We start from the raw sequence: 22,526 nt of genomic DNA, 5'->3' as shown, positions 1-22,526 counted from the left end.
GCTTTTTTTGTACGATTTGACCTTACCCCCCCCTAAACAAGCAAAGCGGGATAGTAAAAAACCTGCCTAAGGTTGTTTCATGTAACCCTTGAGATGCAGTGAAAGTGAAAGGGCATTTGAATTTAGAGGAATCGTTAACAAGCAAGTAATGCAATGTAAAAACTGTCAATATGCGGGAGATACGCTGTCGAAATTCTACATCCAATACAACTAGGTGAAATGTCCCCTTGGACGAATGTCGGAAACGCGGGAACTTCGGAGCAGAAAATGTCCAACCCTGAACAGGACTGCAGAAAAGAGGGCGCCCTAAATATCAGATGAATACTGTCGCAACAACTAAATCGCTCGTGATCAAAATGAATTCATTCCCCCCCCAGCTATCCTTCTTGTTCGTATTCATTGATGTTTGCGTTATAAGACGGTGGTGGTGGTGGTCAAAGGGTAGTATAGGTCACGAAAAAACAAATGATAACGGACTGCGGATTATTCAATTAGCAGGGTCACACGAAATGGTTGTTGGAAGTACCTGGTTTGCGCGGAAAGCGGTCCACAAACATACGTGGGCCTCTCCAGACGGGACCACTTTCAACCAAATTGACCACGTGTTGATCGAACGCCGCCACCTCTCAGCCTTGATGAATGTCAGAACATATAGGGGGGCCAATATAGACTCGGATCACTATCTCGTTGGCATGGTGCTCCGAGCTCGAATAACAATACCACCTAGAATCCCCTCTGACAATCAGCTGAGAGTGAACACTGAAGCCATCCACAACACAACCCTCCGCGACACCTATAAGAGGAAAATGGATGCCACAATAACCGCAGTCAACAGAGGACCTGGAGATGAAGCATCAACAAATGATCTTCACAATCACCTGAGGAACGTTATCATGGATACGGCCACAAACATACTTGGCCCCAGCCGCAAAAGGAGTCGGAACAGCTGGTTTGACGATGAATGTAAGCTAGCAACGGAACGGAAGAATGCCGCATACCGAGTAATGTTGCATTCTCAAAGAACGTGGGTACGCGCAGAGACTTATCACGAACTCCGTCGAGCGGAGAAGCGACTTTACAGACGGAAAAAGGAAGCCTGGGAGAACCAATAAGTCTGTGAACTAGAAAAGTACAGGGAGCAACCGCACCAGGCGCAGAAGTTTTACCAACAAGTCAGCAGGATGAAGCCTTATACACCTCGATGCTCATCCTGCCGAGACAAAGACGGAAATCTGATTTCCGACAGAATGGGCATATTGAAGCAATGGGTTAAGTACTTTGATGAGCTACTGAACAACCAGAACATCGGCGAGTTGGAGGTCCCGCCAACTGGGGACGACGGACAGGTACTGCCACCACCAAGTTTAGGAGAAACAGTCCGTGCAATTCATCGGCTAAAAAATCATAAGTTGCCAGGAGCCGATGGAATTACAGCCGAATTGGTTAAATATGGAGGCGACCAGTTACACCAAGTGGTTATTCAACTTGTGCTCAAGGTATGGGACAGCGAATCAATGCCTGACGATTGGCAACGAGGCATAATCTGTCTCATACATAAAAAGGGACATATCACACAGTGCAGCAATTATAGAGGTATCACGTTGCTGAGTACCATCTATAAGATCTTCTCCACTATCTTGCTAGGCCAGATAGCCCCATACGCCCAGAACATCATTGGCCCATACCAAAGAGGCTTCACTCCAGGTAAATCAGCAACAGATCAGATTTTCTATGTGCGGCAGGCGATGGAAAAACTGTTGGAATATGGACAACAGTTGCACCATCTGTTCATCGACTTTAAAGCCGCCTATGATAGCATAGCCAGGGTAAAACTGTACACGGCCATGAGAGAATTCGGTATCCCGACGAAATTAATAAGACTGACTAGGCTGACCCTGACCAATGTGCGAGGCCAGATAAAAGCAGCAGGATCACCCTCAAGACCATTCGACATCAACAACGGTCTACGACAAGGGGATGCCCTATCATGCGTCCTCTTTAACCTGGCCCTGGAGAAAGTGATCCGTGATGCTGAGGTGAATGCAAGAGGTACGATCCTCTTCAAGTCCACCCAACTACTGGCCTATGCTGACGATATCGACATCATGGGAAGAACCACCCGAGACGTACAAACTGCCTTCATCCAGATCGAGCAGGCGGCGCGAGATCTTGGGCTGCACATCAATGAAGGCAAGACAAAATATATGGTGGCAACGCCAGCACCGAAGACGAATCAACCAACAACATCAAACCGCACTGGTCAAACACAAACACGAACAAGAATAAGGATAGGAGAATACAACTTTGAGACCGTTGACAATTTCTCCTATCTAGGGTCGAAAATCACAACCGATAACAACTACGATGATGAAATCCGCGCACGGTTGTTGTCAGCCAACAGAGCCTATTTCAGCTTACAAAGACTGTTCCGCTCGAAACGTCTCACCATAGGGTCAAAGCTCTTACTGTACAAGACTATGATTTTGCCAGTCCTCATGTATTCCTCGGAAACTTGGGTTCTTAGCAAGAAAAATTACGAACTCTTGGCCGCGTTCGAGAGAAGAATCCTCCGAAGAATTTTTGGCACCCTACATGAGGATGGACGATTCCGTAGCCTACACAATGACGAAATCTATGAGCGATACCAGGACCGTCAGGTTGTGGATAAAATCCGGCTCAATAGGTTACGGTGGGCGGGTCATTTAATCCGTATGGATGAAGATGATCCGACCCGGAAAGCCTATAAAAGCAATATCTATGGTAAGAAAGAAGAAGAGGCAGACTCTGCCTAAGATGGAGCGATGGCGTAGGTCGGGACGCCAGACAGCATTTAGGGATATCGAATTGGTGGACCTCGGCGCAAAACCGAGATGTCTGGAGTTCCTTATTAAGGCAGGCCTAGACCGGATACCGGTTGTTGCGCCGTTGATGATGATGATGTTATAAGACGCAGGACGGCAGTCCATCAATCCGAGGAAAGTTTAAAGAATGTGCATAGATCCAGATAGGATCTACGCTGTTGTAGGAAGGGAAGGTTCAGAAAGCGGAGGCGGGAGGGGTAATCCACGCGAGGGAAGCTTTTTTTAAAGAAGAGGGAACGACTGAATTTACGTTGCACGCTTTCAAGGGCAAGACGATCACAGTTACGGGAGGGTGACCAGATCACGGAGCAATACTCGAGGGTACTCCTCACGAGGGAATTGAAGAGAGCTAAGGAGGATTGGATGGAGTCAAAATCAGAGGAGGAGCGAAGAATAACGCCTGACAATTTTGCTGCTCGATTGATGACATCGAGGCAATGGGTGTCAAAGCGGAGCTTATTGTCGAAAGTGACTCCGAGGTCTTGAGTGGAATTTAAGCAGGATAAGGAATGTCCGTTAAGCGAGTAGGAGAAAGAGTGGGTGAGGATTTTAGGGAGTAGCACATAGAGTGACACTTTCTGACGTTTAGCGCTAAACCATTAGTCGAGCACCAACGAACCAGAGTGTCCAGGTTATACTGAAGGGAAACACAGTCCATAGGAGACGATATAGCGGAAAACAGCTTAAGGTCGTCTGCATAGAGCAAACAGGGACAAGTAAGGAGGGGAGGAAGGTCGTTAATAAAAAATAAAAATAGCTAAGGATCCAGAATAGACCCCTGTGGGACACCAGAAGAGGAGGAGAAGGAGCGGGAAGTACAGCCGTCAAAAGAGACGCGGGAGGATCGGTTGGAAAAGTAAGAGGCAAGCCATAAAACAAGTGGTATGGGAATGTTTAGGGACGAGAGTTTGGATAGAAGTATCTTGTGATTTACAGTGTCAAAGGCTTTCGCGAAGTCAGTGTAAATGGTATGCACTTCTTGCCGTGAATTTAGACATTTGGCGACAAAGTTGGTAAAGTCAAGCAGGTTGGAGGTAGTGGACCTACGTTTAACGAAGCCGTGTTGCTCTTTCACTATGTGTTGGCCAAAGCGGGCGGAAAACCAGTCGCTGACATATCTTTCCAGGATTTTGGAAGAGGAGGAGAGGAGGGAAATGGGACGGTAATTCTCGGCAAGCGAACGATCGCCACTTTTGTGAATGGGGATAATGAGAGCCTCTTTCCACAAGCTGGGAAAATGATTCTCTTCGAGGCTTTTGTTGAAAATAAGAGATAGCGGAAGGGAGATGGACTTACCAGTTTTGAGCAAAAAGAGGTTTGGAAGACCATCGTAGCCAGGTGCGACATTGGCATCAAGTTTGCCAATAAGGTATTCGACAAGGATAGGGATAAGAAGGGGAATAGTGGGCGATACGGAGCAGGCTACATCCACTATCGGGAGGGATTCGGAGGAAAAGGGGGGAGCATAGACTGACGAAAAGTAGCGGCAGAGTAAATCACAAGATAGTTGGGGGGAATTAGCTGAGAAGCCAGAGAATTTAATGGACGGAGGGGATAACTGGCCAGGGCAGCGGGAGTGGGACCAGAAAGGTTTCAGGTTTCCGCGCTTTAGTGAGTCTATATATAAGCAGATAAAGTTGTAGCCAAATATTCTTATATAAAAAGTCAAAAAACCTTTCAGCCTGAAGCGCCGAGCTTCCGGTTTCCGGCTTGTTTTAGTACGCATCCAACATAATCCACAAAAATTAATCCTGTTTAAGGTAAGGTCTACCTTACCGTTACAACCACTCACAGGGATACACATCAACGAATATCAATGGCTGTTAATTCCACTGCCGGTTAATCACCTACACTAATGCATGAGGTGCCAGTTTTCTAATTTCCTTAGGGAGTCGACACAAAATGCAAGACAAAGCTAATAGACACCATGTCCGCTAATAAGAAAAGCAACTGAGCTCGACAGCGAATAGTTAGTGGACTCACAAATAAACCCGCCCTCCCCCCTACTGACCCTCTGTAAGAGGCTATTTAAGGAGTATCATGCTTTCATTGAGTTTACCTCCCGCTTGGAGAAACCTATGTAACCTAGATTTTTGTGCTATTGCACATTGACATGGTATTCCTTTCGAAACTCCAAACTCGATTAAATCTATCTGGTGTTTTGTTATTCTTAATCGGGTAGTAACAAGATTGACATGCTGATACGTAGTTAAGTGTGCTCCGAGTGATTATGACTCAAACTGAAAATTGGCGCCTTAAGATTTCAAAGATACGTCTTGCGAGACAATGGATCCACGGTATAGTTAGTTTACCCTATCTCATGTACAAGTATAATGAGGCTCCTTGAGTCTGGACATATTGCAGAGGATAATATTTGAGTTCACTTTTAATCAATGTGGTTAGGAATACTGAGATAATACCTATTTCCCCCGTGAAATTAATTTGAGACACTCGAAATAGACCAACAGTATAACTTCTGCTTTCTATTCGCTTAGGTCATTCGCAACATTCCAATTTTGATTCAATAATTTTTTATTTATTTATTTAATTATGAGTTGTCCTGTATTATTGACTAGGACTTGAAGTGTAGAGTCTGGCCAAAATCAAACACCAATATTTCATTTGAGGCAAAAAAGGATTTTTAAGGATACACATATACATGTACATATACATATATTTATAATTTATTTAATTTTTTATTCTCTTTAAAGCTCATTATTTTTATTTCTTATTGAGGCTATGATTTTTTTCTTATTACTTTTCCTTACTCAATAGTTTCTTTTGATTCTTTGATTATTTTCCTTTACATAGTCTTCTTCTTGATTGTGACTTTTAGTTATTCTTGAAGGTTCTATCCATGGAAATGAAAAAAGATTATTTTTTACCTTCATTTGCGGATCCCTCCCACCTTGTAACTCATAACTTCATAGATCTTACACACAAGAAATGATCATCTCCATAGCCAATCGCCGAAAGATTTCAATACAGGGAGGAGACCCCAAAAGCCGTGCTTCACTCATATCTGAGAGTAGAAACACATCCGATGAGGATATGATCCGTTACATGGGCGGGCAGGTGCTATTCGGCTATTCAAGGTGACAATACAATGGGGTTGCACTTGAGTACAGGCCTGGTCACATATCACCATTGTTTTTAGGTTCTTGTATATCTCCGCCTTCATGACTGACGTTAGTTCATGGTCATTTTAGGTATACTTTACTTAAATGTCATTAAAAATTCCTGGCTGTGAACTATCAGTGAAAAGACTAATAGATGAGGCTGTCCACGGTTCAGTTCTAGCTACATTGTTCGTGTGTTGTTGTTCCCATCTTTGAACAGCCAGTGTATTTTGCTTGGCGCTTCATATGTGTCAAATCCTCTATAATTAGCCTTTGCTTTTGAATACGACGCACTTAAACTGTTAAGTGAGTATCGCTTTTTTCTCATTGCATCCTTGGCCACATTTCTAAAACTTCTTTTGAGTAAATTTTTATTTACGTTCCATTGATTTCTCCATGTTAATAGAAAATCACGAAAATGTGCTTTTTAAAAGTTGCTGAAAGTCTGCTCCTGAAGGTAAATGGAAGGAAATTGGTTGGACTTGTTGCTCTTCCTTTAACCCTTCCTTGTTTAACAGTAGTATTGGAAGTAGCCTACATAACGATGAAATCTAAAGTTATAACACGACCGTCTGATTGTGAATAAAATCCTGCTCAACAGGTTGCGGTGGACAGGTCTCTTAATCCGTATGGATGAGGATGATCCAGCCCAAAAAGTCTATAAGGGTGATATCTATGGTGGAAAAAAAAGACGGGGCAGACCCTGCCTAAGATGGAGCGATGGCGTAGGTCAGGACGCCAGACAGCTTTTAGGGATATCGAATTGGTGGAACTCGCTGCAAAACCGGGGAGTTTCTTACTACGGCAGCCTTGACCGGATACAAGTTGTTGCGCAGGATTGCCATCATTATCAGGGCTGCTACTCAGTGGCGGTTAGCCTGGTGTTAAGTTTGTCTTTCCCTTAAAGTCTTACATGTTATTTTAATTAATTAATTTCAATTTGTGGAAGGAAAACGAAAAGCGGACACATGGTGAGAATTGAAATCGAATCCCACTGTTCATTAAGACCTCCACTAAGAAAGCCAAGATCGTTGTTGCCCTCTTTATAGTTCTTCGAAAATCGTTCGAAAATCCACCAACAACAACTTTCTAGAAACTTTCGTGGGATCACTTTCCGGAACAAATACATGACTGTTTCGTTTTCTTTGTCAGCACTGCCTGCTTTTTCTTTAGTGACCTTGTGTGTGATGTATACATTATACATGTGTTTGAGCAAAACATAGATACGTTATTTTGAAAATTCGAATTAATTTGTAAGCCATAATCGTGTGCTTTTTATGACTTGTTGTGTAAATAAAATTGTTAGTAGAGCAATCAGTAGAAAACATATACCAAGTCGTTTAGGCACATGTTCTAAAACCAACAAGCAAACAAAAAAAGGACCTCATGAAAGGTGGAACATCTACGTCAAGGGTCTATAAGAAATTGAATAAAACGACATTTCATCTCGAACACTCAAGTCTCTCTAAAGCCAAGAGGCAAATATAAATTAAATTTGCCCTTATTAATGTTTACGTTTCGTAGCTAAAGTTCCATTTCGTAAATGTTTATCTTGTGTCGAACTTTTTCTTGTGCAGCACATATTTCGCTTTGAGTATCCCCATGCCTACTTACCGGCTGTGAGATTAAACTTACTTCATTTCTTAGCTCCTTTCTTTTCCATTTTTATTTTGAAGATATAATTCTGTATTTAGACTTTGTAATTTAGTAATATACTAATCGCATATTTGCCAAAGTAAAATATCTTTTTTCTCAAATTCGTTATTCAAAGCTTAAACAATTGCTTTAATGAGCCACTGAGTATCATAATTACAGTTCAGTCATAAATCCGTAAATTTGGCGATGGAATGAGAGTCGCAAGCTGGTAAACAGCTTCTGTTTCCATGATAATGGAATATTGGTAATCTTCTATAACATAAGTATTATTAGAAATTTGCAGCTTTCTACCGCCGAAATTCTTGATGTAAAGGTCGAATTGACCTCATGAAATAACACATAGCAAATTGTAGAAGAAAACCATTTATTTTTGTAAATACAAATATAACATATAAAGACACGAAGCATTCGTTTTATAGTCGCCTCACGATTTCCGGGTGTAGGTATGATTACCTATCTAGTCTTACTACAATTTCCTCCCCTGGTCTTATGTTTATTGCGAAGTCGATCTGGTATAAAGACTTTGAATGTACAGTGGTGAAGGATTCGCTTTTTTTTCGGGCACCCCGCATTCGTAAAAAAGCGAGAGAATAGGTTCACTTTAAGTTCAACCGAAAATTTGAAAAATTTTTGCGTGTGAGCATTTATAAACAATGTTTAACAGCGATGAAAATACCTATAAAATGTTCGCCCGCAGCCTAAACAAATATAAAATCCTTGCTCACAAAACAAACATGTTTCCCCGGTTGGCCGAATCAATTTCCATTCGATCACCGGCCGCCTAAACAATAATCTTCACGTTGCGGCTGTCGGTCAACTGCGGCCTCTTCAGGCGTAAATGACAGACTGAATGAAACGTGGATGACGGGTTTAAGAGAGATTGCTAGTGAACTTGGCACTGCATATGGAACTGCTCAGTACACTGTGGTGGAAATTTCGCATATGAGTCGTGTTTCATCCCGGTCCCCCTCTTTTCCCGCAAAACCAACATCGAAAGACGTGATTTCTACCGTGAACAATGACAAGACCTTCATGACTGGCATAATTATTGGTAATGAGAGCCTGAAAAACAGAACGCGGCAAAACACTTGCACAGAAGCTTTTCAAATATATTATAGAGGCTACCTCTCTTCTACTCCAGTTTATCGCCCATATCTTTAGTAGAAATTATTCGTTTTAGCCATGGAGTTCTTTCGGGAACGACAAAAGCGGAAAAATAACTAGAGAGGTGTCATCTAAAGTGTGAATCTCTACACCAAAAGTTAAGAAAGCAGCTGTATATCAGTAGTTTCACAGCATTCTGGAGTTTATATTGAAACATGTCAAATCATAACAAATATTCTAGACTTAGCTTCAGGTCTCGGTCCTTCCTCTCAACCATATTCGCTTATAAGGAATATAATGGCGTGAAGTTGACGCGAATACCAAGTACGAAGCAAACGTCTTGCATTACGGTAGAAAAAAGGTAGACATCATTATCAACGATAATACCGCTGCCTAAATGGGAGAGTAGTAGCAAAAAGGATACAGAATATCAATTAAAAAATGTTTGGAGCTCCATTCCTGCGGCGGAAAACTTGTAGGGTGGATGAAAAGAAGACTTCTCACCGCACCAAATACTAATTTACCCAATTGTTGACATACATTTGTTTTCTTTTATTTTTTTTGGCTGTGCAAAACGTTTTTGGTTTTAGCACTATTTTTCTGTTAAAAATAATACTAATAAAATAATAATAACGGTACAAAACATACATAAAATTTTTTTTCTCTCAAAAATTTATTGAAAAATATCATCGAGTTTCGAGATATTTGACTTCAAAGTGTATTGCCGTAATTGTCCAACTTTTTAATTGGTTGACTGTAAGTCATGATTTAAATCGAAAAATTTAAATCAACCAAATCTGGTTTCTATAATTTACTGAAATGTCGGTCGTCCTCCATGGTTTCAAATGTTGCCCGACTAGTAAAGACAATGAGCGCTGCTTCGCGCTAATAAAGACGAACGTTATTAGTTTTATGACACGTTATAATCACCCTCGAAATGAGGACATCCACGAGGGGCGGTTACATTCATCGTGGTCATGTAGTCCGTGCTAACGAAAACTCACTAGTTAATCAAATTAATGGGAGACCACGATGGCTTAATACACTAGATGCCGATTTGAGAGGTTCTAGATTCCACGTGGACTAATCCTGTGACAGAGAAGATTGACGAACCCGATCTAGACATAGCTACCCCGCCAGTGCCTGGGATAATGACTAAAAAGCTAACCAAATCAGATTTAAATTCGGTGGTTATTGGATAATATCATACATAATAGTATACATGGGACGGTGCTTTATTATGGTGCCAAATCCACGAGTTGGAGAAACCCCAAATACTTTCATTTTTAAGGCATTGCTTCACGCAAAGGCTTTATACTCGTAATGCGCAAATAATAACGTTTGACTGTCTGACCTTCAAAATTCCTAATGCAGGGTACTTTTGTAGTTAACGATGTAATTGTGAGTATTAGATTCTCCTTTGACTGAAAACTACGTGGCTTCTTCAATCTCGGCTCATTCGTTGCATGGCATTCACTCCAATGAACAACCCACGCCTTGTTTGACGAATGCCGGGTCGGATTTCCCATTGGATATTATGTCTACATCTCGCAAAATTTTCTGAAAATTCAACCTTATTTTTAACCTTGTAAAAAAGCAGATAGACGAATTCAACACGACTTTACATTCGCAACTGTTGAACTATGACATTGAAGCAGCAGCGTAGCAGAGACAACAGAATTTTAATTGGGTTATCAAGAGCGCCACACGGTGGTTATTTCTAGAACTTTTTAATCAAAGCAATAAATATTACTATACCCTGTTCATACGCACGTACATCTCCATTCCATTCAAAATTTGGACATCTGAGACATTTGTAACGAGGCTGAATTTCATAATGCGTAGAAATTTCTAAATCGACAATAATCTGAAAAGACAAACTGCCGATATGAATTTAAATTCATACCCATGAAGGTCAACCAAAAGTTCCAACCAATGCACCACGTCTTCTCCATAACCATTTCCTGAATTTGCCCTGACTTTGATACTAATTCCACGGAACGTGTCGAGGGAGAAAGCTGAAACTGTACAAAAACGTGGAATGAACGTAGATGAAAACGGAAGAATTCTTTCGTTTTTTCTCCCTGACCAGATTAATGACTACGATCGGGTCCACACCAAGAAACTACAGTAAAAGAGTCCAACCAATTGAATTTGAAAGTCTGTTTTAATATCAAAGGCACACAAATCTGCACCCCCATCTTTCCCATGGTAGTGGCGTCTAGTCTCATATTATTTTACATAGCAATAAGAGCAACGAAAAGGAATGGCGAACAAAAACGGAACCTTGGCCTTTATTGATTCACGGAACAATGAGGACGTAGTCGCATGTCGCACACTGCGAACTCGGATGCGGATTCAGGCTCCACATTCTTACTTTGCATTTCTAATTATTTTAAAGCTCTTCAGGCCGTCACACTCACTTTGGAGTAGCGAACAGAATTCAGGATGAAAACATTCTTCCATGGAGAATTCCGTAGAACAAGTCAATGATATCATTCCGGGAGCTATGGATGACAGCTTGGATGGCTGGGCGTTTAGACGATCGAAGCTAATGGCCATCGAGCGAAGAATAATGGCAAGTGATACGGAACAGTAAAGTGGATTCGCCTAAAATTAATTTAAGAGGACGTCAGGCATCAATTCTTCTGTCATCGTCATCAATCAGATTAAAATCCTGAATGTTGTCACTAAAACTTTGGGTCAGGATAATGATGACTGACATCAACGTTTGCATTTGGGAATGTTGTAGAGATAATCTAGTAACAGCGGAAGATAACAGACGTGGAAGAAGCACGAGAAGACGATGACTTCGCCGTTTATGGCTGAGGAGGAATATGTATGCAGGTCTTTTCATTGTTGTATGCAAATTAGTCCCAATTTTATTACTGATGCTGATACGATCAGAATTAATGCAAATCTAGAAAGGTTCCAATTTGTCCAGTTTAATACAGGTTCATGGAAAGATAATTGAATCCAGATATGGTAATTCAATGTCAAACCACACCACTTTGTGGTCAAAGACTTACAAATTGGCCATTTGAAATGACATGTCTCATGTTCATTTCAGAATACAGTGGAATACTAGATGCTTTGGAAGCTTTTATTGTTTTAAATGGATGAAAACCTTAGTTATGGCATTGTCTATTAGCCAAAGTAATTTAAAATATAATAAAGACATGATATATTAATTTTTATCAAACAATTGTGGTTCAAAGTTCTAAGAAAAGATTCCACGAAAATATTGCTAGCAGCTGGCAAAATTACACTTTAATAAAAACAGAAGTTACGGTTGCAAATAAGGCAGCGTTTTCTCTTAAATAAATACTTCAGTTTCATTCATTATTGATAATTTAGCTGACATTTTTCGTTAAATTTTTCACCATACTCTGAATGTGTAAACGACCGTCTTATCTATATCAGCCAACGAAAAAGTTTTATTATAGCCGCAAAAATGTTATATCGCAAAAGCATCATTAATCCCAATTAGATTAATAATCCATTCCACTGCCACCTTTTCCCTATTTCCTTTGCGGATAAGTTCAGGCCACATGTTTGGAATCGTTGTTTTCTCTAAGTGTCTGGTCCTGATTATTGCTTTCAGGAAAATAAAGCAAATTAGGTGTGTATAATCACACCATTGCATCAATCATACATACATTGCTTTTTGACAAACACCTTCCATAACCCTAACATTACATGGGATGCCATAGCCCGAACATCATATATTACACTGGCCAATCGATATTTCGAAATATTATGTTACGTATACATACGTATACACTAAATAATTTATCCCGTTTCAGGAAAAAATCAATTGCATTTTATTTCCTTTTGATTCGTTTAAAAAGTGTGGATAGACGCGATAAAATTTTAAATTGATATAAATTGACTAACATATTGCAGTCTTTTTCTTCCACATTATGTAGATTAGTTCCCCAGTCGCTGCAAATTGAAACTCTAGATCTAGAATCCAGAAAATTGCAGTAGCTTCTTGTATGGATCACGTCCCTGAAAAGTTTGGTGGAAATCCTGCTATTATTAAAAACGTTATAGTAGGTCAAAATTAGCTCTTTCACATCCAATTACTTCTCCCTAAGAGATAAGACGTCAGTATCATAGTGAGTTGAATATTGAGCATAGACAAGACGTATACACTACGCTACATATAAGTGGGATCCTCTTGTACCCAAACATTCTTGCATAAAAAATCCACAAAATTTTTCTTTTTACAGAGTTTTCCAACAAGAACTTTGTTAACAATAGAAGCGAATTGGAATCACATGACAGTTTTGACATTCCATTTTATCAGCAATGGAAGCTTCGGAAATTGTTACTATGAATTCAATTTAGCTCAAAGTCACATTAAAATAAAAATAAACTATGACAATGATATATCGGTAAAAGTAACATTTTGTAAAATTTACGATATATTGGGTCAACACAATCGTCCTTTTGAGAATGCTATTGAGAATTTGAGTCGACTGGCTTGATTCCTCATGTGTCAACACCAACGCTTGATAGACCGGGTCATTCAAGTGAAAACATCGTAGTCGTGACCCATAGTGTTAATGAAGATCAAAATTTGTCAATTCCTCCATATTCTCAGCATTTGGTGCTATATAACACTGTGAATTTTGTGTAAGCATTTGTCTTTGCAGGCTTACAGGATGCAATAGGCGCAAAAAGTTAGGTCGGCCAGCCATTTGCTTCGCCGTAGATTCGCTCAATTCATTGAAGAACAATCCGATGGTTTTTCTGAAGTGATAATTTTTTTCAGATGAAGAATGTTTTCATTTATCCCATTTCATGTTTCCTTCAGAAATGTTTGTATGCTCAATGTGTCCCTGTATGGTACGCTATGTGGTTTCGAGATGTGATTTGGCCATTTTTTTTTTTTTTGAAGTTTGCTGGAAATTCGGTTACAGTAAATGGATTATTCTATTGAAAGCCTATAATTGATAATATGGTGCCACATGTCACCCCGAAACTAAAGGTTCAGTTACCTAGGTATTAATAGAGTAATGAAAACTATTTGAAATAATTAAGACTTGCTTTTCTCTATTGGCTAGTGTTATTTATTGGTCTTGCAAATACCGATATTTCGGTGATCACTTGTTTGTTTCACCAGTGCTAACAGGCCTTGTTAATTTTATCAAATAATTTAATCGGTAGAAACACGGCGACATTATACTTAGACATTGAAAACTATATCTGCTGCGGCACTTGAAACTATCCTAGATCTACTCCCCTTCATTTAAAGTTGAAGCAGAAACTAGCTAACGGTAGCGTAAATGTTTGACATCACTGACGTATGGTAATACAACTAATCCTGCGGTAATGCTTCTATCTGCAAACATGTTGACAAATGTCACGCAGCTCCAGTGCCTCGTGATCATATAATTTCTGACATACGAAATCGTACTAACCAGAAAAGAAGAATGGTCCGCAACTTAGTCTGAAGTCGCTGCTATTACGGGCATAATAATTTTCACTGACATGTTAGTCATGGGGAATCCGTAAAAATGACAACTGCATTCTAGACTACTTTATTGGTAGCAGAACATTGTTTGCAACAAAAATGTGGTTTAACAACTGTAAATGCTTAGCAACACCATAGTAAAACTTTTAACCACACACTGCTCGTTAAACTACCATTAGAAAAAATCAGGATGATAGTCTTTCCTATATACTTATATATGAGAAAGAGAAAAAGTGGACCCTGCATTTCATATACAGCTGCTAGCCTTCTAAGACTTCAAGCGCCTAACTTTTCCGCGAAAATTCTTCTGTTTCTCTTTGGAAATCTGTCGAATAAGTTTGCATACGAGTAATAGAGCTACAGCCATCGCAAAACCTCTGCTGCAGCTGATAATTAGCACAAGGATTGGAGCAGAGTTATTTGCACAGTTGAATTATTTTTCTAGATGGCGAATCCTCTGACTCATATTTAGTGTATACCCAAAGGAGAGCAGCAGTGCACATACACAACCACCCACAAAAACTCCACGTACACGGTGCTTTTCGCGGTCAAGATTTCAGCACTTAACATATTCAAGGGCAATTTTAACGTCAAACCAATATGTAAATTATGGATGGCTTGCTACTGTTTTGTGTGTCTTTTTACCCACTTATTTTAAGTTAGAAAAACCAAAAAAAAATGAAAAAAGAAACTCTAAATTTTCTAAAATGTCCAATAAAAATGTTTATTTTTCATATATAGGGTTGAGGAAAAAGAAATGTCACGTTTTGTCAATAGATGGCGACCCTTAAACATATCTTGTGTTGTGCTTAACGCATCGGGTCATACTATACGGTAATTTGAAGACGACAATCTGTGCTACAAGTGTCTCTTTGACAGTGTTGTGATCGTACGTTTCAGTCTCAAGTTAGAGCGCGTCAAAGATGAAGTCCACCAAACAAGAAATTCGTCATATTTTATATTTTTACTACCTGAGAGGTAAAAATGGAACGAGGGCGGGCAAAAAAATTTCTGGTTCGATTGATTTCGTTCTGCTGTAGTGGATGTCGAAGATACACCCCGTACTGGTAGGCGAATCGCCATAGAAACCAATAAAATCGTCGAAATCATCCAAGTAGACCGGCATGTGAGCAATTCGGTCCTCTACTGTGAGCAACTCGACCGTTTGAAGCAGGCGATTGACCAGAAGCGGCCAGGATTGGTCAATAGGAATGGTGTTCTTTCCCACCAGGACAACGCTCGGTCTCCCACATCTTTGATGAGCCCCCAGAAGCTACGGGAGCTCAGATGGGATGTCCTATCGCACCCACCGTATAGTTCGGACCTGGCACCAAGTGATTACCATCTCTTCCGGTCTATGCAAAATGCTCTTGATGCTACTAAGTTAGCCTCAAAAGAGGCTTGCGAAAACTGGCTGTCTTGCAAATAAGGGGGAGGGGGAGGAGAGATAATGAAGTTGCCTTCTAAATGGCAATAAGTTTGCGAACAAAACGGCGGACTTAAATCGGATAATTCTAAGTATGTTAAATAAAGTGTTTAATTTCGATCACAAAAACGATTTTTCTTTTTTCCCAACCAAATGTTTCGATATTTCGAGGACAATTGGTCTTCGACATATCGACATAATTAGATGTTAAAATGTGTATTTGGCATTTCAGATTGGTTTTCGTTGGAGAAAAATGGCCTAAACTCCAAAAGTATACTGTGGGCAAATTCAATTTCGAGTCCGTAGCACTCGCTGCCCTTGTGAGACCTATCCACTTAGCCATCGCTGCTAACCACGAACTTAGTTCACGACGACTCATGTCTGCTTTTGGATCGTTGTGGTTATTGCTGTTAATTAAAATTCAGCGCGTTTTGGAAGAGATGAAATCTTAGAAATGTTGAACGATACAAAGAAGTGAAGCAGAAATCAATGGAACGCAGCCTGTACACACCCTAGCAAAAGGAAAACGAGTTCACGGAATCGTTTCGCCACCAGAGTCGATTTCGTTGCTCTAGAATCGCCCCAAAAATGGAACAAAAAAACATAACAACCAAGAAACTAACTCTAGTAACTAAGGGGTAAACAGATGAACAGTAAATTACGGAAATCTCGGTTCAACACGAAGAAGGACTTTGGATGTGTCAAATTTTCACATAGCGATAATCAGTCTAAACCCATCAACATTCAGTTCGGCCTGTCAGTTACGCCGGAAGAACCTGCAATGCACCCAATGAACTGAAAGCAACATCCAAGTATCGATAAGCTACGACATTATCAGTTCAAGTCTGGACGTGGAAGACCTTAAGGCGAAAATTTGAGATGTTTTTCAGTTAGTACGTATCAAAAATGTTCACCAGCGGTAAAGATGTCCATCAAATTCGCACTCACAGCCGAAACAAACATGAAATCCTCGCCCACAGCCTAAACAAACGTGTCTGGCCGGTTGACCGAATATTCTTCATTGGATTCCCACCCGCCTGAACAGTCGAAACTGACAGATCAACTGCATCTCATCCACATTCCTGCCGCCAGTCAAATACGGACTCTTGAGGCGTAAATGACATGAAAGTCCTGAAGGTTTAACGTGAGTACCTGCCGTGTAGGCATAATTCCACGGTCCTCTTCGGACACGGATTGCTTTTGTGTCCACAATCAGAGCCCCGCCATGACTAGCATAGCCGTACTGGTTTATACTGAGTGCAGGCTCAGCATTCCTACCAGTGGATGCGAGGCCTATCTAACACCTCTGCCGCAACTAAGGGGTACGGCACCCGAGTTGTACAGCGCAACTCCACGCTTGAGCTCCGAGGAGCTCTGCCCGCGATGTAGGCATAATCACAACCACCATGAAACTCCCACTAGGGGGCCAACCGCAAATAACCGGGCCGAAAACACATCCTCCAGGAATTCTCCTGGAGCATATGCTCTCAGAGGACCATCCCGGTTCCCATGGTACCAGATAACCTCTGGTGAGGCTTCGTGGCAGAGCCACTTCAGCTGAATCCCTTGCAGACTCGGGTCTGATCACCCTCCTCGAGTACGTGGGGACGGAACTCCCCAACGGGTTAACTGGAGGCGTAAATGGGAAGCCAAAGTGAACGTGAATGGCGGACTTAAGAATCAAGGTATCGACACCCACGGAATAGTATTAAAGCTATATATAGACCATCCAGCTAGGAAAAGAAGCACCTAGTAAGCACACGTTACTGCGAACTAAAGCACCGGATAACAATGCAATCCGCCGAGTATTTTCTGCCCCTGGATCGTGGCTTACCTGCGTACGAACGGAACACGCCTTTCAGATTTTGCTCCTACTATAAACAACCCTTAATGTCAATCTAAGCTGAATATGTTACCGCAGCTCATCGAAGTTGCTGCATTTGAATAACGATAAAACTACTAGGAAAAGACTGCCGTTCCGTAAAATGTACGGACTGACTAGTTGAATAAGTTAACTAAGTTCTATTTTATTAAACTAAACAATATTTTATTGAAGAGCTCAGTTTTGGAATAACATTTTTTCTCCTTTTATTTCAAGGGCGGCCATTGTTATTTGAATTTCCGCAATGTCGTTATTTTGGGAGCCACACGCTCCTTTTCTTGGTGTATTTACGATCTGTTTGAAAAAGGCTCGAACGTGGAAAACAATGGCTAAATCCTCAGTCATTCGACGTAACTGCTGCGATTTTTGGAAAATGTATAACCCGTCCCCTTTCTGTAGTAGACAACTGAAATAAGCTGTTTATTCGTAGCATTTTCAATAAATTCAAGACAATTGTTAAACGTCTCCAAAGTCCTTTGCCCAATTTATAACTGCCACTATTAGAAGCAAAACATAAATACTTGAATTTTCAGGGACATCTACAGCCAGGAGGAAGGAAGGGTTGTCACAGTCCTAACTGCGTAGAAATATATAGGCGCCCCAAGGGCGATGTTGGCTCAGTGAAGCTGTATTAGTAAGGATTTATTAGAATAAGAAAACCAACTATCATGCATTATGGGTTCAAACATTGTAATATATTATTATCTATTTATTATTATAAAACTAATTTCTGGATTTGGTCGTAGTTTCAAACGGTAGATAGACAATAGTACAACAAAAATGTGAACAATCCGGAAACCACAACCTGGGAATTTTAAATATAAAATTTGAATTTATGGTTCTTTTATGTATGTAGATGCTACATGTTTAAACTCAACTCAAAAAATAATATCTTTACTGCGTGAGAATTTCAGACTTTCCACACCCTCATCGATTCTGATGTCAAGAGATCCTGGATAAATTGCTTATGGCAAACAAACAAAAAGGCGAAGGTAAAGACAAAGCCAACCAGACGATGAACCTATTGTGATAAAGCGTTGCTGTACGTAAACCTTAAAAGTTGATCTATGCCACTACTGCCTTCTATTTCATTCAATTTTTGCAGTTACCCCAAATTTATTGCATTCTTAACAAGAAGATGGAAAATTTATGCGTGCTCTCAGGACTGGAAGAAGGATTTTGTTGTTGTTATTCCTTATTTTTCATCGTTTACAACGATGGTATTACAAGAAAATAATTTCAAAGTTATATCGATGGAATTCATAGACAAGAATATATCACTTTGACACACACGCTTGAAGTCTTCAATAGGTGAACCAGTAATTCCACCGGTTTTTTGTATAAAGTTAATTGGAATATTCAAATGAATAAAGTTTTTCGTATATTCACTTCATATACCACCTTCAAACAACACCCATTTGCTTTCAAATTCGAAGGTTTTTACACAAAAAATCCGAATTTTATACAGTTTAATTTGGTGAATTTAAGGAGGAGTCCCCATACATAAAAAAGGGGGGTGTATATTTTTTTTCACTTAATATAGTCATGTCGGGTATCAAATGAAATGTCTCAGTTAAAACTTTCCGGTCTTATATTTACTGGAAAGGTGGGGAATATGCGAGGCCGAGGGTGATCATTTCTTTCGCAGACCCATTCTCAGAAACTATCCAACTGAAAAATCTAAAAAAAATCAAAAGACTGCCACTATATGGTGCCTAGGTCCCGAAATACCATACCGCGATATCTATTCAAATAAAGTAAAGTATAGTATAGTACGAGCGGACCCCGCTTGTGAATGGGACAAAGGCTGAAGAAAAGAAAAAGAAGAGACTATAATTATAGTAATTGACTAGAAAATCCCCCTTAAGTTCATGATAGGATCACGAAATTTTGCAGCAATGTAGGCTAGAGCATTTAGCATGATCTTACCATGGGAGAAATCGCCCTATTATTATTAACAAAGTTATAATAGGTCAAATTTGTCCCTTCTGTGCAAATTCAAGACTTTGAATGCCGCTATCGCACGAAAGTGTATATTCTCACATAATATATGCATATTTTACGTGCTAGGTTCTAATGGGACAGTCCACTCAAATGCTTTTATAAAAGGAATGCACAAAACCTTATTACGAATTACGATATGTCACGCTTTGTGGAGAATATTAGACGGGCCTCATTATAACCGGATAACCTGTTGTCTGAAAAATGTGACGTCTACAATGACATGGAGCAGGATGGAAGTAAAAGCAAGGACTCCATGATAGATATCCATTATACTTGCAGACTGGCGTCAAGTTTAAGTCATACAAACCATTCCAACATGGGAAAGGTATATATTCTAACCTACTTCCCCTACGGTAAGTTGAAACTAGTACCGTTTCTGAAAAGTGTTCGCTAGAAAAAGAGTTGTTTGTTCAAATTTATATGATTTATGCAAACCTACAGGAGCAATTTCTTTTTTTTTGCCCGGAAAAGTTTCGTGAGGTAATTCAAATGACCATTGGAGAGTATGAGCTGCGCTCAACAGGGCTTTTCCCCGCAGTTTTAGTTTTTTCCGATTGATAAGTAAGGCGGAGTTATCGTTTCCAACATCGAAAATGAATTTGGAAGAACATCAGGGTGACCTTGGCTACAAACTGTGTAATTCAACCTTTCCTGCCCTTTAATAAGACAAGGTGTAACGGAACGCTACACTGCGGTGACTACAGTTTAGAATGACATCGCAAATTATTAGTTCAAAGAACAATCGTATTTCAATACTATCAAAGCTTTTTTCCTATTTAGATAACCTAAATATAAGACTTTTGCAATATTTGGCAAACTTTTTCAATGAATTATTTGAAGAAGAAACGAATTATTTACAATAAGCATCAGTAGATACTGCTAGCCTAAATTCACATATGTTCAGTGTGAACAATTTGAGTGTCAATAAAAATAGTCTAATACTAATTGGAGCACTTTCTGTTTTTATTATTTGATTAAGTGCTTCGTGCGTCTGCAGTTTAAAGTATATTTACAACTTACTCTGATCTGAAATTGTCACATATTTTCTTACCTAGAAAAAAAAGAGGTTTTGTTATTATTTTCTTCACCCTTCAATGAATACAAGCTACATATAATTTAACATACATGAGATATGAATTTCTTTTATCTTTCTTTCCAGATTTGCAAGCTTTCCGGTTGTTTCACTAGAAATCTTATGATAATATTAAAATGGAAAATGTTGAATTACCGGCTATATTACACCACCACCAAAACTAATCAAAAGTAATCGAAAAATTGCTGTCTAGGTCGGTTGATTTGAAACTATGTAATAGATATTGACGAATGAGGGGTCTAGTTCCAAAAGTCACATATTCCAAAAACGTTTTTATTTCAGGACACGTGCAAAACTGATTCCCAAGAATCCTGTCTACCAAACCCAAAATTGTTTTGAACCACAGTTTGGATGCTCCGCTAATTTTATTGGTGAAACGTTTTCGTTTTCGACTCCACAGGGGGGGTTTGATGCCCCAATAAGTGCTGCATCATGAAAGTTTTGAGGCCAAACTGTTTTTTTATTTTTCAAAAATCGGTAACATAATGATCGCGTTTGGAAACTCAAAATTTATTAAAAAAGATTTTTTCTCCTCGGTTATATAATAAATACAAAAGTACGTACTTTTTCGGAAAACATAAAAAAAAAATTTGAAACAAAATTTGAATAAAATTAAATGATTAGCTCTTCCGACCATGTGTGCAAAACTCCGCCTACTGCACCGTCGCGCTGCCTTCAAATTTGTCAGGATTATCCAAGTTACTTGCAGTAAAATCAGCTATATTTCACAAGGGAACATGTGACTGCTGATTTTAAAGTGAACTATGTAGGCCATTTTTCACCCTGAGAGAGAGCCGTACGAAAATAAGTTCTTAAACCATCTGATGTAGCTTGAAATGGATTATCTAATACCGCGCTTAAATCATTTTCGACCATTTTGGAACATGTGATCTTGGGAACTAGATCCCTCATATGCTCATATGAAAATGGTAGCCAATTTGAGATGAGCGAGAAGGAATTACTCTTGAATCATAAATTTGTATACCCTGTACTGCAAATACATAATGCTGAGAGACGAGCGAATAATTTGAAACTAAAACAACAACGGAGTTCAAAAGTCGGTATTCACTCCAAGTCCAAACAAATCTGAATATCTTGAGGGGACGAGAGACTATATCAAGATGTTCCTAGCAACATTTGAAGCCTGCAGGGGCCGCCTTGACTCCCTTATGGAGTATAGGTGATCCTCCCAGTCACCTTTTCGTTGAATTTTTTTTTCTTACATGATTTTCAATAAGGCTGTATTTCAGTTTCGTTATCGTCATACTTAATGGTGTGCAAATGCCTAATACAGAGGAACAACATAGAATCAAGCTGGGATGCATGAGAAAAACACGAGCAATATTCCCAAAAGGACTCCAAATTAAAAGAGAACTCAACCCGTCATAATCACACAGTAGAACTACATGGTGCAGAATAGTCGAGGAAGAGGGCAGGCTTCTCGGAAAATTGTGCGGCGAACTGAAACACATTGGCAAGAACCAACAACGATAGCACATAGGTGCGGTTAATCCGGTATTCCTCACCTAGGAGTTTATTGCAACAATATACATTCAGTATGAAGAAGAGCGCCTTTAAAAAGTCTATCTTCCATGGCATTTACGTAACCTTGTACTTATGAAGAAGTGCCCCCACTGGGAAAGACACGACAGGACAGTTATGCTAAAACCCGCTGGGAACGAAACGACACGAGAAAAATGCGTATGGCAGATAGTCAGACATTGAACCGATTTTAACAAGTTTTCGTCCGACACTTCAGGTTTTGTGAAGAATAATCATGTCAACCAGCACGTCTCGGAAAAGAACCATATTAATGCTTCTATTTACTTCGAGCGATGCATATCTGTCTTTTCGCTAAATATTGGTATCCTCAATAGTAAGACAGAGGAACTCAGAATG

The 22,526-nt window shown here is 39.8% G+C and overlaps 1 protein-coding gene and 1 long non-coding RNA gene across 7 annotated transcripts in view; both read right to left on the bottom strand.

The window, feature by feature from the left end:
- The window catches only part of LOC119651667 (polypeptide N-acetylgalactosaminyltransferase 2), a 424,411-nt gene that overhangs the window by 359,497 nt on the left and 42,388 nt on the right, over positions 1 to 22,526 (bottom strand). The gene's annotated exons all lie outside the window — the stretch shown is intronic.
- Positions 13,036 to 20,713, bottom strand: LOC119651708. Its single transcript, XR_005249482.1, has 3 exons — positions 20,660 to 20,713; positions 20,555 to 20,585; positions 13,036 to 13,498 (listed from the first exon to the last, which is right to left on the bottom strand). It is a non-coding gene; the product is annotated as an uncharacterized LOC119651708 (long non-coding RNA).

Source organism: Hermetia illucens, chromosome 1, assembly GCF_905115235.1.
Source record: "Hermetia illucens chromosome 1, iHerIll2.2.curated.20191125, whole genome shotgun sequence".
Taxonomy (NCBI): domain Eukaryota; kingdom Metazoa; phylum Arthropoda; class Insecta; order Diptera; family Stratiomyidae; genus Hermetia; species Hermetia illucens.
Note: the sequence above shows the minus strand (reverse complement) of the source record. Positions and strands in the feature narration are given on the sequence as shown.